The sequence below is a fragment of the Schistocerca gregaria genome, chromosome 7 (assembly GCF_023897955.1).
Source record: "Schistocerca gregaria isolate iqSchGreg1 chromosome 7, iqSchGreg1.2, whole genome shotgun sequence".
Taxonomy (NCBI): domain Eukaryota; kingdom Metazoa; phylum Arthropoda; class Insecta; order Orthoptera; family Acrididae; genus Schistocerca; species Schistocerca gregaria.
The window spans coordinates 179,885,575-179,903,047 of NC_064926.1; the positions used below are offsets into that span (position 1 = coordinate 179,885,575).

The 17,473-nt window shown below is 41.3% G+C and overlaps 1 protein-coding gene across 3 annotated transcripts in view; it reads left to right on the forward strand.

Moving 5' to 3' along the window:
* LOC126281604 (uncharacterized) overlaps window positions 1–17,473 on the forward strand; it is a 1,096,782-nt gene that overhangs the window by 340,036 nt on the left and 739,273 nt on the right. For all 3 annotated transcript variants that reach the window (XM_049980710.1, XM_049980711.1, XM_049980709.1), the window contains one exon: window positions 16,662–16,740. The gene's annotated coding sequence lies outside the window, so the exon portion shown is untranslated. The remainder of the gene's footprint in view (window positions 1–16,661; window positions 16,741–17,473) is intronic.

The following is a 17,473-nucleotide window of genomic DNA, read 5'->3' on the forward strand; positions in this document are numbered from 1 at the left end:
GGCGGAACAAAGGAGAAACGCCGGCAGTCCGAAAGATAAGATTACTTGCGAAATAGCGTAAAATTTTTCTCATGTGTGTCAGATCCACAGCAGATAGGAATAACAGGGAACACTGAAAGTATATTGATGGCATTATGTATATCAACAACTTTATTTGATCTATGACAGAGAGTCACTTTGAAGCTGTAACACCTGAACGGTTAGACTGTTGAAGATAGATATCAACTACCCCTCAAAAGCGTACTTATAGAATTTCAAGAATCACTGGTATGTGGGATGTCTAGGAATATACTGCAGTTACATTCGTGTTGCCTCGAATGAGAATCAGTAAGACAGTATTAGACTGATTACCGTGAGCACAGAGTGTATAAAAATAAATTTAATTTGGTGAGAGAGGGAGAGAGAGAAGTATGACAATAACATCCAGTTGAAAGCCTTTTCTTTTACACAAGCACAGTGGAAGAAATTACGATAGGTACTCCTCTCAATCTTCTGTAACATGAACTTGGACTAATTAACTTTGAAAGTTTTCGTCCTATGAACGATAATTATCTCTTCTCTCTTGTAGTACGGCCATGAAGATGACGATGCGACGGTCGTCTTCCTGAAGATTATTCCCGTGCATCATTAGATTTAAGCTAATGGTTCATGACGCGCACAGAGGAGAACAGTTGTACTTAAGGCACGTAGAAATAAAATGTTTAGTCACATAAAGAAAAATAAATAATTCAAAAGCCAAGATTGCTTAAACAGTGTTTACTAGACGTCCGGTTTCAACACATACCTTTAGTGTGTTGAAACCGGTCATCTAGTATACAGTGGTTAAGCGATCATAGCTTTTGAATTATTTATACAACAGAGTGATCGTCCCAAAACACACTATGTGTTCACTGCAACATATAGAAAAAGCCACGTCTGTACGCCAAGGCGTAGGAGAACAAGAGAGCTATATTGCAAGCATTACAACAGGAGAGGTAGTATCAAAAAAATTTAAGACACGGCTTTTTTAATTTTTCCACCTCCCTCTAGATTACACTCATGCGGCGTAATATGAAATAATATATCTTCGGTGAATCACCTGCCTCTTGCATGAGTTAATACATGATACATTTCAGCAATAATATTTCACTCTCTTCCTACGACAATCGAACGGGGAGAACCCCTAACACGTGAGACGACGAAAAGTACCTTCGGCCATGCACTTCACAGTGATTTGCATAGTTTAAATGTGTGGAAGTAGATGTGAAGTTACGTCGCGTAAAACAGATTGCTGAGGACTCCGTGTTTAGTACATATAAGAAACTGGAGAACGTGGAAGAGGTCAAGAAAGACAGAAAACACGTCAAAATACTAATGATGTTAAAAAGACTTGCTCAAAATTTTAACACCAATAAACATTTTATCTGACTGGTATAGTCCTAGTATATTTGTTGGTTGTGTATTAATCATATTTTATCTTACTTACACAACAAAATAGGTATGAATAGCGTAGCTCTTCCGTAGATCGTGAAGCAGGTCTTCATAACTTGTAATATTCTGCATATCGTCTTTACAGCGCGATGCCGCGAAAACGTGTCTGTGCCGCGATCTGTGGCGGCTGCTGCGTAAGAGCGCAAGAGCACGTGAAGGCCCACACATTGCGCATTATTGGTTATTTTTCTTTGAATGCTGTCAAACGTACCATAACTGTTGCCGTCTGAAAGGTACGGCACTTAAATCTACGTTTCTACTGGTCCTCTAGATTCCGTGACACTCAGCATCAGGATCACGAGTACACCTTCTTATGTGCACGTTTTAAGGAGCTTTTGCGGACGTGCATGACATGTGCCTTACGTGCCAAAGACATGCGGATTTAATAAACAACGTCCTCTGTAGACGATGAGTACAACTGGCCCTTACCACTCGACTAGAAGTTTACACCAGAGGCGCCAGGTCGTTGCACACTGCGGCAGACTTTTATCGCCGTTCGTTCGGCATAAATCCTGGTAGACAATAAATAGCTCACTTCTCAGATAAGCTAATTCTCTTACTATATACTGTAGTTAAACGGGATCTGACGTCATTATGCGTTAAAGGTACTGGCAGTAAACCTATTTTGTGGGTTCCTCAATGAGTTATAGTATGTTAAGTTATCAGTTTTATCATACAGTAATCCATGTGAGGCGTTGACAATCATAAGGGCCTAAATGACATCACAGTCGATTGTGAGATTGTAGCATTTATTCATACTTCTATAATCTGTTGATCTTACGGTTAATCTGTGCTATAGGCCCACACTGTATATAAGAAAATTCATGAAAAGCTGTATCACTTGTTTCTCTGATATTCACTTAAATGTGGGATAGACTACGGTGTGCTTTAGGCCCTTATGGATCTCAGCGCCTCATTTGTATTCTAGTCAAGTGACCATGTTGATTGACATTACTGCTTGAGTTAAATCACTTTGTGTTTGGAGTTAGCCGCAAAGGACGTGGGCCCCCGGGAAGAGATCCTTTAATTGTGAGAGTGGTGAAATCAAACAACCGTGACTGCAAGCAAACATTTAACAACATTAGCACAGGTTGTTTGGGTGCAGCGTTAGAATATCTGATTTCCAGCCCGGAAGTAAATTCGATGGTTCAAATGGCTCTGAGCACTATGGGATTTAGCATCTATGGTCATCAGTCCCCTAGAACTCAGAACTACTTAAACCTAACTAACCTAAGGACATCACACAACACCCACTCATCAAGAGGCAGAGAAAATCCCTGATCCCACCGGGAACCGAACCCGGGAACCCGGACGTGGGAAGCGAGAACGCTACTGCACGACCACGAGCTGCGGACTGTTAATTCGTTAACTAATACATGTGTTAGGGATCTGGTGCACTTGTCCGAGAAAAAGGAAAAGCACGAAAACTGCCACTTACATAAAAATTCGGAATGGAGAGAAGCGAAAGCTTACACATTGTTTCGTTATTATGTACAAAACAAAATAATTCAACAAAAGAAATTCTTCCTTTGGTCATGTAAGCCAAGCATCTTATTATTACTACATTGTTATTATTACTGGCAGTGGTTGTAGTTGTGTAAACTTGTTGATATGCACAACGGTTATACAGCAGATGCTATAAATTTCACACTCTCAGGTTTATCTGAATCTAAAAATTTGTAAGCACACAGAATGTATGCTCACGAGCCGTCACTACCCCTGATGAAGCTGTTACAGGTATTTAGTACATACACGATCCCGTTACACGACGTAATGACTACACTGCCGCCGTAAAAACGGTTAATCAGCGATTCTAATTAAGTATCTGCACCGCTAAAATGCAAAATAGTTTTTGATGACGCACTACTGCTTCCTTTCTACCCATGAAACTTGGTTAAAAAGTCTCAGTTTTGACTGTCTTCTAATAATCAGAGTCTGCTGAAATTAGCCTCAAGACCAAAGCAGTGGACAGGAGACATACAACGCAGCATTTTCCTACCGATCCTTTAAAGCATCCTTGGTCATCACAGAAAATAAAACTACTCATAATTAGAGATGAAAAATGTTAGGAAGTCACATGAAAATGAAACCCGTCAGCTTCCACGAAAGAGCACGCAGTTTAATCGCGCCTCAATACACTTCAACAAAACCCTAGTACCTAGTCTAGTTAACTGATTCGGTGCAAGCAGGCCACTTATTAAAGTTCGCAGGATCTATACCACCCATCACTCGACGTCCAGAAATATCCATCATTTACTCCTGCTATAAAGCAGTCGCTCTCTTATCTGCACGCCCACACTAAAATGAAAAGTTCGCCTACCAAGCTCGTAATTGCCAGTAACACCTCACTACCTCGTTCAAGCCTTCTAAATAATTAGAACACCTGCTCATAGTTAATATATGTTGCAATACCGTCACAAACAGCGAGTAGTTTATGAAGTTTCACTTCACGACTAATGTTGTGCTACATTCCTTTACCGCTCGTAACTGTTGGAATCCTCATCGTGAGATCATGTCGTTCGTGTTTCAGGTATGAAGATGCAACTGCTGTATTCCGTACTGCTGATGAATCTATGAATTCCTGAAAATAGGTTACATGTGTTGTCATTTCTGAAAAAGGATCAACAGTGGAATCGCTGGGTAATTGCCAATGCTCGTATCTTTCAGGAAAAAGAACTCGCTGTCTTTTAGACATCGTGCCAAATATTTCACTTTCGTTTAAGTAGCTATGAATAACATACCGAAACACTTTTCACTCAGTCGTATATTCCTGGTTATTGTTATTAAATCATCTCCAAGGTTGTTACTGTCACATATCTGACATCATGTGGTCAAGACTGCCGAAGCCAACGATCATCCAGTAAACCAAAAAATATATTTGCTAAGCAAAATTGTCGTCTTCCATACTTACATCCGTAACACGGTAGACGAGCTTTCCGGACAGCTGGAAATAGGGAAGTAAGCTAGGGTTTTAGCACACCAGGGTCCCGTTCATGTCGGATAAAGTCGAGTTTGTAGAGGCTAAAGCGCAGAGCAAGGCAAAGAATAATCCGCGAAAAGAAACAAACAGACGTAGGCTAGCGCTTCACCTCAACCTAACATGACAAAGAAAACAGACATGCAAAAACTAAAACGCAAACATAAGCCGGTCGAAAGCTAAACAACTTACGGTGTCACCCCAACAAAACAGCGAACTGAAACGGGGCAGGAAGATCTAACAGCCCCAGGTACTGATCAAAATGAAGGGCTACAACCAAATTTTACAGTCGTCTCCCCAGACGAGAATCAACACACGTACAACATAATTCTTCAAGGGAATGCTTAACAGGGCTACATTAAAAACCAAATAAATCCGCCCGAATTAGGCCTTGAAGACCAAACGGTACCGATCGGCCGCCGTATCATCTTGAGCCACAGGCGTCACTGGATGCGGAGAGGAGGGCATGTGGTCAGCACATCGCTCAACCGGCCGTGGTGTTCACAAGACCGGAGCCGCTATTTCTCAGTCTAGTAGCTCCTCAGCTAGTCTCACATGGACTGAGTGCACCCTGCTTGCCAACAGACCTGGACAGACCGGATGGTCACCCATCGAAGATCTAGCCCAGCCCGACGTCACTTAACTTCGGTGATCTGACGGGAACCGGTGTTACCACTGCGCCAAAGCCGTTGGCCACAGGGCTACATTACCCAAATGAAGCTCATGAAAAAAAAAAGTCATACAACAGATACTGAGTCAGAAAATTAAGAGAGAGACACAATAGCTCATACTGATAGTAAATACTCAGTTCGTATTTCAAATTTAGCAAAAGTTGGAACAACAAAGAAACTGTACACTAAACTAAAACAAGCAAACCTAGTGCAAAAAATTACATACATAAAATTCAGCTGAAATGATACGGTAATACTTATTAGTGGGTACCCAAATATTGAAGTACTAACTGTCAAAAACCTGAAGGAAAATTACTGACCACAAATGGAATTCGAGACAATAAGACTTCACAATAATTACAGACAACTGCAGCGACAACGTCCTGAAAATTTGATCCCAAATCTGAGCGTAGTCGTAACAAAGGTTGACATTGACTTCACAATCAATGACGTCGAAGACGCCGTCAAGGAACTAGATATAAATTTTGTCAGAGTAGTAAGAATGAAATCAAAAGAAACAGGAAACACAATCGCAAAAATGCCGGTCACGCGTGATCAACATGCAGTAGATTATCTTCTAATAGATCATCTGAAAATATATTAAAAAGTGCATTTAGTAGAAACCTGAAAACTTCTTTCTCCACAACGAGTACAATGTGCTAAATGTTATAGCTTTGATCGCTCTGCCAAAAATTGTACAAAAATACCAAAATGCAGCAAATGCGCAGGAAAACATTTTACAAGCAGCTATACAGAGAAAAACCTAAAATCAAAACGTCAAATAAGTGGGGAAGATCATTAGCAACCGATGTAAGATGCCCTAAGAGACCAAAAGAAGCTGCATCAATACACACATGTCAAAGAACACTGTGTTAATATGCCAGCGATAAAGAAAGCTGATACTGATGAGAAACACGTTCAGATCTATTCAGAGCAGGTACGACTGATCTGATCAATATACTACCCGACAGGAAGAACAAAATAGAAACTTCTATTAGAGATGTATAAAAAAGTTTTTAATAAGAAAATTGCTATTTGAACTGTATTTATATCCATATTAATAACCTGCAGGGACGATCAAATAGAACACAAATACACTACTGACCATTAAAATTGCTACACCACGAGGAATTGCAGAAGATAAACGGGTATTCATTGGACAAATACATTATACTAGAACTGCATGTGATTACATTTTCACGCAATTTGGGTCCAGAGATCCTGAGAAATCAGTACCCAGAACCACCACCTCTGGCCGTAATAACGGCCTTGATACGCCTGGGCATTGAGTCAAACAGAGCATGGATGGCGTGTAAAGGTACAGCTGCCTATGCAGATTCAACACGATACCACAGTTCATCAAGAGTAGTGACTGGCGTATTGTGGCGAGCCAGTTGCTCGGCCACCATTGACCAGACGTTTTCAATTGGTGATAGATATGGAGAACATGCTGGCCAGGGCAGCAGTCGAGCATTTTCTGTATCCAGAAAGGCCCGTACAGGACCTGCAACATGATGTGCATTATCCTGCTGAAATGTAGGATTTCGCAGGGATCGAATGAAGGGCAGAGCCTCAGGTCGTAACACTTCTGAAATGTAACGTCCACTGTTCAAGTGCCATCAATGCGAACAAGAGGTGACCGAGACGTGTAACCAATGGTACCCCATACCATCACGCCGGGTGATACGCCAGTATGGCGATGACGAATCCATGCTTCCAATGCGCGTTCACCGCGAAGTCACCAAACACTGATGTGACCATCGTGATGCTTTAAACAGAACCTGGATTCATCCGAAAAAAGACGTTTCGCCATTCGTGCACCCAGGTTAGTCGTTGAGTACACTATCGCAAGCGCTGGAAACGTCGTCGAACAGTTCGTGCAGATGGTTGTTGTCTTGCCAACGTCCCCATCTGTTGACTCAGGGATCGAGACTTGGCTGCACGATCCGTTATAGCCATTCAGATCCAAGACGCCTGTCATGTCGACTGCTAGTTATACGAGGGAACTGGGATCCAGCACGGCCTTCCGTATTACCCTCATGAACTCACTGATTCCATGTTGTGCTAACAGTCATTGGATCTCGGCCAGCGCGAGCAGCAATGTCGTGATACGATAAACTGCAATCGCTATAGGCTACAATCCAACCTTTACAAAGTCGGAAACGTGATGGTACGCATTTCTCCTCCTGACACGAGGCATCACAACAACTTTTCACGAGGCAACGCCGGTTAACTGATGTTTGTGGACGAGAAATCGGTTGGAAACTTTCTTCATGTCAGCACGTTGTAGGTGTCGCCCCGGCGCCAACCTTGCGTGAATGCTCTGAAAAGCTACTCATTTGCATATCACAGCATCTTCTTTCTGTCGGTTTAATTTCGCGTCTGTAGCAAGTAATCTTCATGGTGTAGCAATTTTAATGGCCAAAGGTGTATATAAAAACGTTTCTAAAAAATTAATCACGTCTTACGTTATTATTGGAGTGTAAATCGAAACGATGTCGGCTTTTGAGAATTTAAAACATAAAAATGAGTGTCTTTCAATGACGTCTGATATTGATGGTGATGCTGAATTGCACTTCTTTCTACAATCAAGGAACTGGCTCATTAATACCATTTTGGGATACTGTCTTGTGAACTAAGTGCCAGCTGGAGTGGCCGACCGGTTCTAGGCGCTACAGTCTTGAACTGCGCGAGCGCTACTGTCGCAGGTTCGAATCCTGCCTCGGGTATGGATGTGTGTGATGTCCTTAGGTTAGATAGGTTTCAGTAGTTCTAAGTTCTAAGAGACTGATGACCTCAGATGTTAAGTCCCATAGTGCTCAGAGCCATTTGAACCATTTTTGTAAACTAAGTAGGATAGTAAAGCCGAGAAATAGACCCTGAACGAAGAGGTTGGGAACGCAAGATGGTTAGTAGGGAAAAGAACAGTCAAGATATAGAAATGAGTAGGAGTATTTTGTCAACTGAGGAAGCGTAGAATGACCTCTCGCAGATTTCATGGTCGGATAGTGTTGGGTCTCGTCCACTCGTCTCGTATAGGGTGCCTAAGGGATGCATCATTCTTGGAATGCTATACCACAATTCAAGCAAATACCATTATTATTTTTAACTGTATAGAGCAGATTGACAGTGCTTAATTTGGAGATTTACAAGTAGTAGCCGCAAACGATGGGCGACATGCAAACAGCTAAAAGTCCAGACCGGCAACTGTAAGGATTACTACTAGCTGTTCTTGTAGCACGCTCCACGAATACGTTCCACTAATGTCGGGCCGACACTCGCGGGAGCGACGCTTGTATTCACTTGCAGGTGTAGCTTCTGTCGTGGCGCGGTCGTAACCAATGCACCACTAGCCGACATCGTTTCACCGCCTTCTCTGGTCTTCGTTCCGGCGCTTGTGCTTATGCCAGAACGGATACAGTGATCTGTCTAGGCGGCTTTTTTAATCAATAAGCGGCTTGAGATTAGTCTGCCTATGTTATCGTGGCACCACATGGCAAGTGAACAGGGAGAAAGAATTAGACATCATTAAGAAAACTGCAGTGGCCAACGACTTTCTTATTCAATGATGGACAGTTAAAAAAGCACTTCATCTTCAGGCCACAAGGGGACCTATCGGGACCATCCGACCGCCGTGTCATCCTCGGATGAGGATGCGAATAGGATGGGCGTGTGGTCAGCACACCACTCTCCCGGTAGTTATGATGGTTTTCTATGACCGGAGCCGCTACTGTTCGGTCGAGTAGCTCCTCAATCACGAGGCTGAGTACACCCCAAAAGATGGCAACAGCGGGTGGCAGTCTGGATGATCACCGATCCAGGTGCCGGCCACCCCCGACAACGCTTAACTTCAGTGATCTCACGGGAACCGGTGTATCCACTGTGGCAAGGCCGTTGTCGTAGACAATTAAGCTACGACAAATAACAAAAACGAAGAAATTCATGGTTGTTTAAAAGACACCACTAATGTAATCAAACGTATGTCTAGCATACTTTATGTAAGTAACAGCTCTCAAAAAATAATAAAGCTATTTAGGTCACATGAAGTGAAAGTAACTTTCCCACGCGCAACAAACTTCATCAGAAGCTAGTCCATAACTTTAACAATAAAAGAGATAAATTCTCAGACTCCGGAATGCATAAAATAACATGTAAAAATTGCTCAGTCCGCTACTTAGGACAAAATTTTCAAATTAGATACACTTAACACATCAACTGTTACACACATAAATAATTTACAAAATTGTAAAAAGCAAAACACGGAAAAACATTTGAAAATATATAAAAAATATCTTAAGATACCCCATCATTTTAAGAAATCACATCAATGGATTTAATGGAGAAGATTGAAACTTTTGTACACCACAGAAATCAGGGGGGAAAATTTCCGAATAGTAAAATAGACAGTGAATCAGTTGATTTCTTCAAATATTTGTCCCACGTATAATAACTGTAATTATTTTCGTAAGTATGTAGATTCCTCATTAGAAAAAATATAATCGGTAATTTTGTAAGTCGATAACAATGCAAATACCTTTTTTTTCAGAGCCTTATACATTATATAATCCCAAAACACTGTAACACAGACTGTGTACAAAATCTTTGTAAACCATAGTGGCGTTTTATGTTCGTAGCATGTTTTGTAATCAAATAAAGTAAGTGACGATTAGCGTGTACATCACATTCTGTATATCGGAAGAGGCACAATACCTGTAGGTAGACAGACAAGAATACCATTTGCCACATTAGCATTTAAAAACACTCAAAGATTCATTTTGCTCTTTTTTTCGAGTGGAATCTAACCGCAAAAAGACGTAAGATATGGAGAAAACCATCCATGCAAACATCATCAAACATAATGAAATTTTCACTTATTGGCGGAATGTGTGCTGATGTGAAACTTCCTGGCAGATTAAAACTATGTGCCGGTCCGAGATTCGAACTCGCGACCTTTGCCTTTTGCGAGCAAAAGTTCGACCAATTTTTTTCTTATTTTTGTAAAATAATTTTGAACTCGGGATCTTTGCCTTTTTCGGGCAAGTGCTCTACCAACTTCTTGTTTTTTTTCTAGAATGTGCAAGTTATAACAAATAGTGGCTAGTAGAAATTAATTAAGTAATGGAAATGAATAAAATTGAAAATGCCCAGACGAAAATGACAGGACGACATCGCTGACAGTACAAATACAAAATAAACATGCTCCTCTACCAATGAAATGAAATTCAAGTCGGTGGCGACACCTGAACTCTACCCGACGGTCGATAGAGCAATAGAGCCATCTAGCGACTCGTTCTCCAGACGTTGGCGTATGACTGGGTCGTCTTCTCGAAGATAACTAAGGTTCCGTTAAGTGTGATCGACGTCTGTTTCTGTTTACTTCGTCTATCTCATCTCTCACCCATCACACCCCATCTGGCCAGCGGGTCGGTAAATGTCATCCGCATATAATTAGCGTGGTCTTGCCTATACAGGGTGAGTCACCTAACGTTACCGTTGGATATATTTCGTAAACCACATCAAATACTGACGAACCGATTCCAAAGACCGAACGTGAGGAGAGGGGCTAGTGTAATTGTTTAATACAAACCATAGAAAAATGCACGGAAGTATGAAGTAAAGTGGACGCTTGGAACCTCTGACGTTCAGTTGCGTGTTGTAACAAACATCTGCCTCGGTCGGCGAGCAGCATCTGTCGGGTCATGTTTACGATGACGACCGTGTTTACGAGTGTGGCTTGCTTGTGGCTTGGTCTAGCTGTCGCAGTGTCCGCATGTAGCGCTTGCTGCTATTGTTATTCTGCATTCGTCTCTGCACGCAGACCAACTGTAGTACACCGTGTTACCAGACGTCTGTGATAGTGTAGTGTTGTAGGAACTGTGACCATGGTGTATTCGAACTCTGAAAAGGCGGAGATGATACTCATCTATGGCGATTGTCGACGAAATGCAGCTGAAGTGTGCAGGGTGTACGCAGAACGGTTCCCGGACAGAGAGCATCCGACGTGCCGCACATTGAAAAACATCTACCGCCAACTGTATGCAACAGGTATGGTCGTAGCACGCAAACGGGTCCGTAACAGGCCTGTCACAGGGGAAGCGGGTGCAGTTGGTGTCGACGTATGTGGTACCAGCATGATGGTGCACCTGCGCATTCAGCAATTAACACTAGGCTGACCCTTGACAGGATGTTCGACGGGCGTTTCATAGGACGTGGAGGACGCATAAATTGGCCAGCCCGTTCTCCTGATCTTACACCTCTGGACTTCTTTCTGTGGGGTACGTTAAAGGAGAATGTGTACCGTGATGTGCCTACAACCCCAGAGGATATGAAACAACGTATTGTGGCAGCCTGCGGCGACATTACACCAGATGTACTGCGGCGTGTACGACATTCATTACGCCAGAGATTGCAATGTGTGCAGCAAGTGATGGCCACCAGACTGAACATCTATTGGCCTGACATGTCGGGACACACTATTCCACTCCGTAATTGAAAAGGGAAACCACGTGTGTACGTGTACCTCACCCCTCATAGTAATGTACATGGTTAGTGAAAAAGACCAACAAAAAGCATGTGGACGTAATGTGCTGTTCCAGTCTCTTCTGTACCTAAGGTCCATCACCGTTCCCTTTGGATCCCTACGTAATTCGGTGCTCTCCGATACACACGATCGAACAGCGGAGGAGTAGTACTCAAGCGTCAACTTTAGGTTACAATATCTCCGGATGTAATTAACATTTTACAATGCAACAAACGGCACTGATCACGTAATTGTTTATATGTTCAGATCTGCTAACAAAACTAACGGGGTTCCATTTAAAAAAAAACGTAGGTTTGTGTTAAAAAACGTACTTCCGTGCTTTTTTGTGGTTTGTATTAACCAATTACACTAGCCCCTCTCCTCACGTTAGGTCTGTTGCATCGATTAGTCAGTATTTGATGTGGTTTACGAAATATATCCAGCGGTAGTGTTAGGTAACTCACCCTGTATTTCTTATGCTGTTGCAGCTTCGCGTGTCCATTCAGGAGAAAACGCCAAAATACCATTTTGTCCTTTTCAGCTGAGCTATCCAAGCATGATGACTTGTCCTCACAGCTTGACCCTCGAAAGGCAAAGGTCTCGAGTTCGAATCCCGGTCCGTCCAGAGTTTTAATCTGCCACGAAGTTCGATCATCAAACATATTCATGGAGAAAATGCACAAATGCATTTGAAAATTGCAATACATTTTCTAAATGCGTTGTGTTGAGCATTAAACATAAGTAACTGGTGTAATTTTCATTATTGAAATCACCATTACATGGATAAAATAATGGTTCACTTTAATCTTTACTTTCTACGTAATGGCAGATTTACGGTCAGTTGATGAGTTATAAACGAGTTTTCCTTCATCAAACTCAATTTTATCTTTATTCGATGCGCTGTGCTCAGTAACCGTCTATGTTCCCAAATCTAAATATTTCAATGTGCCACTGGTGCCGTACACAGTTTTTCAAAACTGTTCATTCGGATTACAGACTAATATACTTCCTTCCTCACTGACACGTAATATAAATTCGAGGAACACAGAAGCTAGACTGTCTTATAATAGGGCAGCTTGTGTCAGTTCCCTCACTTAACATTGAAATTACGCTTGAGTTATTCAGTGTCCTCAGATCCCGAAACTAAATTTCATGTAATATGACTCGTGGGAGCCACAGCAATAAGGAACCTAAATAAAAATTCTCCTGGGAAAATTAACTCAGCAGTATGACTCATAACTGCGGCCCTAAAATTCGCCTCTGCTTGTGTTTACTAACGTTCCGCCTCTCCGGACGCCGCTAATAAAACGAAAGAATACCAAAAGATGACCCAAAGAGCAAATACTTGTCTCATCTTCAAGCAGCAATGAAAAAGCTGCGCACTGCACTAGATTATTCCAGAGGAGATGAGAACATTTTCATTTCAGTTTACAATGCAAATTAAACCACAATATTTTCAGACTTAAATGGTAACACACCTCGCGTTTATAGACGCACAGAAAGTTTTCGGTCATGTAGATGGAAAAATATTATGGAATACACCATACAAGAAAGGATATCCTCAGCAATATAAAGCCGGTATAGAGTTGTAGAAATAAAAGTAAAAACTAAGCTTGCTATTTCACAAGACTTGCCTACAAATCTAGGCTCCGAGAAAGATGTACTTCTCACTCACGCTTTTTAATATGTACGTTTACGATAATACAGTTGACACATAGAAACAGCAAACAGATTCAGACTTGAGATTGTCACATGAAATATGTTTAAATATAATATTTTTGCAGACGACAATATAATCGTACAACACAGCGAAACTTCGATAGTAAGGTCCATCTATAGATCGAGCCAGCCTTCTTCAGAATATAATATAAAATATATCCTCTCCATGTAGAGTAGTAATGACTTTCAAACAGAATACTAAGATCGCAATAAGAATTAAAACAATGGAACAAGTTAGTCAACTCAGTTATCTCGGAAATATTATGAACTTCCACAATGAACTGAACATTGAAAACAGGCATCTGAAATATCTAATGAAATGCAAACCGTCGATAGAAAATTGAGGAACAAAGTTTCAAAGATATGAAAATCAACTTTTACGACGTAATGGACCTCTCTACAATGATATTTAGCAGTGGAACAATTGCTATAACGCAAGAAACTAATGTCCAAGAGGCTAAAATGAACTTTCTGAGAGAAGTGAAATGCTGCATTAAACTAAGCAGTCAAAGAAATGAAAACATAAGAGCAGAGCTTCGAGAATATGCTATGAGTAAGAAGATCAAGTTTAATCGGCGGAGCAAATTAGAGCATCTACAAACAATGCCGTATTCGAGACTAGCTAAACAAACCTCATATTTCAGACCTCTAGGTACATGGTCCGTAGGAGGACCAAGAAAAGTGTGGGTGGATTCTTAGAAACGAAATAAGCCTATGGCGTAGGTCATGGTGAAAGAATCAGGATTTGAAAACATTGTTCACTGAATTAAAAATATGTTACATATATTCTTTGAACAATATTGTAAGCAACGTAAGTCGTCGTAATTACTTTGTAACAATAGTTAAGGAAATATCAATAACAACTGCACTAGCCCGAGCGAGCAGCAACTATAGCCACGGAAGTGTAGAACGAATACAGTGCAAAGACTGAGTGCTAGAAAGTTCAGTATTTGTGTATTTTTTCTTATTGTGCGGCTGAGACTGGTTGTGGGTGTCGTGCCTCTTAACGGTAAACCACGGTCATGAGCATCAATCTCATTTAAATCGATTTCCCAGGTGCTGCAGTTGGGACGTTCTTAAATGAAACATGAAATACTTCTTCCAGAAATTATTAACAATTTTTTCCTACTTATCGCCCTCTCCCATTACGCAACGACAGTTCAAAATTCATCATCCTCTGCTTGTATCTGAAATTACTATTTTAGAGAGGAGTAAGAAAAAAAAGAATTTGTGTTACTGGACCGTCAAGGCCTTCCCTTTTGTTTCCCTTGTTGGTAGGAAAATTCCTCTTGTACGTCATCAGGAGTCCGAAATGGTTGTGGCTCACTTCCGCGTGCGAGTTGTACAAGGTACAATAAAATGAAAACAGGAAAAATGGAAAAAAAATATTATTTCAAAAGTACTCGCTTTAAGAGATTTCTAGTTTGTTCGACTACACTGAAGAAATTTCTCAGTGAAGCCTTCCACAGGTCCCCGATTTCTCCCCCTGCCGATTTCCATACTTTTGAAAACCTGGAGACAGACATTCGTGGCCGTCGATTCCCTTCAGACGAAGAGATGTACGCCTTTGTGAAAAACATGGTTTCACAGGCAGCCACAAACATTTTTCCATTAAGTCATTCACTGTCTTGCCTCGCAATGGGATTAGAGTATTAACAGTATGGCGGTTACCGCTGAAACCGTAAAATGTTTACTTACTCTTTTTCCATCTGTCTCGTTTTCATTTCGAAATATTAGTAGCAATTGCCAATGTTTTGACATGAGCTGTATTAGGTATTGAAAGAATATATATTGGTGACACAAGAAAAGTTATGCCCGACCGGGACTCGAAACCGGATTTCTCGCTCGTCGCGTGCGGTCGCTTTAACGGTCTCGGCCATCCGTGCGCGGTTCCAGAACAGACCCAGGCCTCCATGTGCCACAGTGTCAGTGCCCCTAAGTGCTCGCAGCCTTACCAGGATTCACGTACCAGGCATGCACGTCTAAAGAAGAAGACATTGTACAAATAGATCATTTTCATTTGGCTGCCCCTTACAAAAACGGCTAACGTTTCGTGATGGGGCTTCTAAACATTATGATTTCACTTTCCGATGCTGAAAGTTCTCAATGATGTAAAAAATTTTCATTCATTCTCACCGTTTCAAATATTTCAGTTCAGGATTCAGAATTCCACAACATTCTTACCAATTTCTGCAATTGCAAAATTTTTATTTATGGGATTTGGAGAGTTTTTTTAGAACTATTACTCTAAAACTAATGTTTTACAAAAAGTTTTGAATTTAATCAAATACGTTTAGAAATCCGTTTCATTCAAATCAGCTTTTCAGAAACAATCTACATCTATCATCTACATCTACATTTACACTCCGCAAGCCACCCAACGGTGTGTAGCGGAGGGTACTTTACGTGCCACTGTCATTACCTCCCTTTCCTGTTCCAGTTGCGTATGGTTTGCCGGGGAGAACGACTGCCGGAAAGCCTCCGTGCGCGCTCGAATCTCTCTAATTTTACATTCGTGATCTCCTCGGGAGGTATAAATAGGGGGGGTGGGGGCAATATATTCAATACCTCATACGGAAACGCACCCTCTCGAAACCTGGACAGCAACCTACACAGCGATGCAGAGCGCCTCTCTTGCAGAGTCTGCAACTTGAGTTTGCTAAACATCTCCGTAACGCTATCACGTTTACCAAATAACCCTGTGACGAAACGCGCCGCTCTTCTTTGGATCTTCAAGTACAGGTCGAACGAGTGTTTTGTAAGCCACCTCCTTTGTTGATGGACTACATTTTCTAAGGACTCTCCCAATGAATCTCAAACTGGCACCCGCCTTATCAACAATTAAATTTATATGATCATTACACTTCAAATCTTTCCGCAAACATACTCCCAGATATTTTACAGAAGTAACTGCTGCCAGGGTTACTTCTGCTATTATATAATCATACAATAAAGGATCCTTCTTTCTGCGTGGTAATAAAACTACACGGCGAATAAGGTTAATGATCAGATAGTTATTCCCCTGCAAACTGTACCTGCCGGTTTGGAATAGGTACGTCATTATCTTAGCAGAGTTATACTCGTCGTTGAAAATTCGTTTTTCTTCATTTCACTTCCTTGTGTAAAATATAATTATTTAAAAACCAGCAGAACTTAATATGCGCTTAACTTATACGAAATAACTAATAAGTCAGTATTTGTTAAACGGTTCCAGTCCAGAGACACTCTTGCAGTTGTCTAACATCTCGTTGTATGTGTGAGATCTCTTATTTGAAATGTATCACATACTTTTTGTGTGTTCCAGAGCTTCTATCGCTTGGTGTCCTGAGTTGTTATGCGATGTTCGGAAGCCGGCGCCCACTGGCGTGCTGGAGCAACCTAAGGTATACTATAGCATTCTTTTCCCTCCTGCATGCACTTCAGGATTTAATAACGCCAAGAAATAAAGCGCAAAGTTTTGCATTAAATGAAAGTATTTATTGTTGCCTTAGAATACCTGTTATTTGCACCCCACAGCATATCACGGATAGTCTCATTTTATTGAAAAATTAGGCTGTGGTTTCGGTCAACAGGCATTTTAAATAAGACCTCATTTCAGCTGCATGGAGATACTTAGTTATGTTGCAGTGTATCATAAGAACCATGTGTTAAATAATTCGTTACACTGTCATCGGTATGCATGAGACAGCAAGTAAATACCTAATGTGTTTAAAAATCCACACTTAAAAATAGAAATTTGCGGTACTCATACCTTGGGTTCCGTCAATGGTAAAAAATAGGATTAACGGTTTTGGACAGCCCTTGGGCTAGGGACCATTTGTACACCAAACAGAAGCATCGTCCTGATGCCACTATCGTTCAGTACGGGGTCAAAGTATGAATATTACACACCTTCTCTTGCTTAGATAAAAAGGAGCAAATCAGTTGGTGCTTTTTGCATTTGAAGTGGTCTACGGTGTGCTTCATAGGACTTACTGAGGGACCGCTAGGTCATCTGCGGTTCTTCGGGGAACCGCAATAAATTTTCTTCCTACATTTTCGTCACCAGCGGGGCAAAATCCAGCTGAATCCAAGATTACTATGCGCAGAAAATGGTTGTAATTTTTATGGTGTATT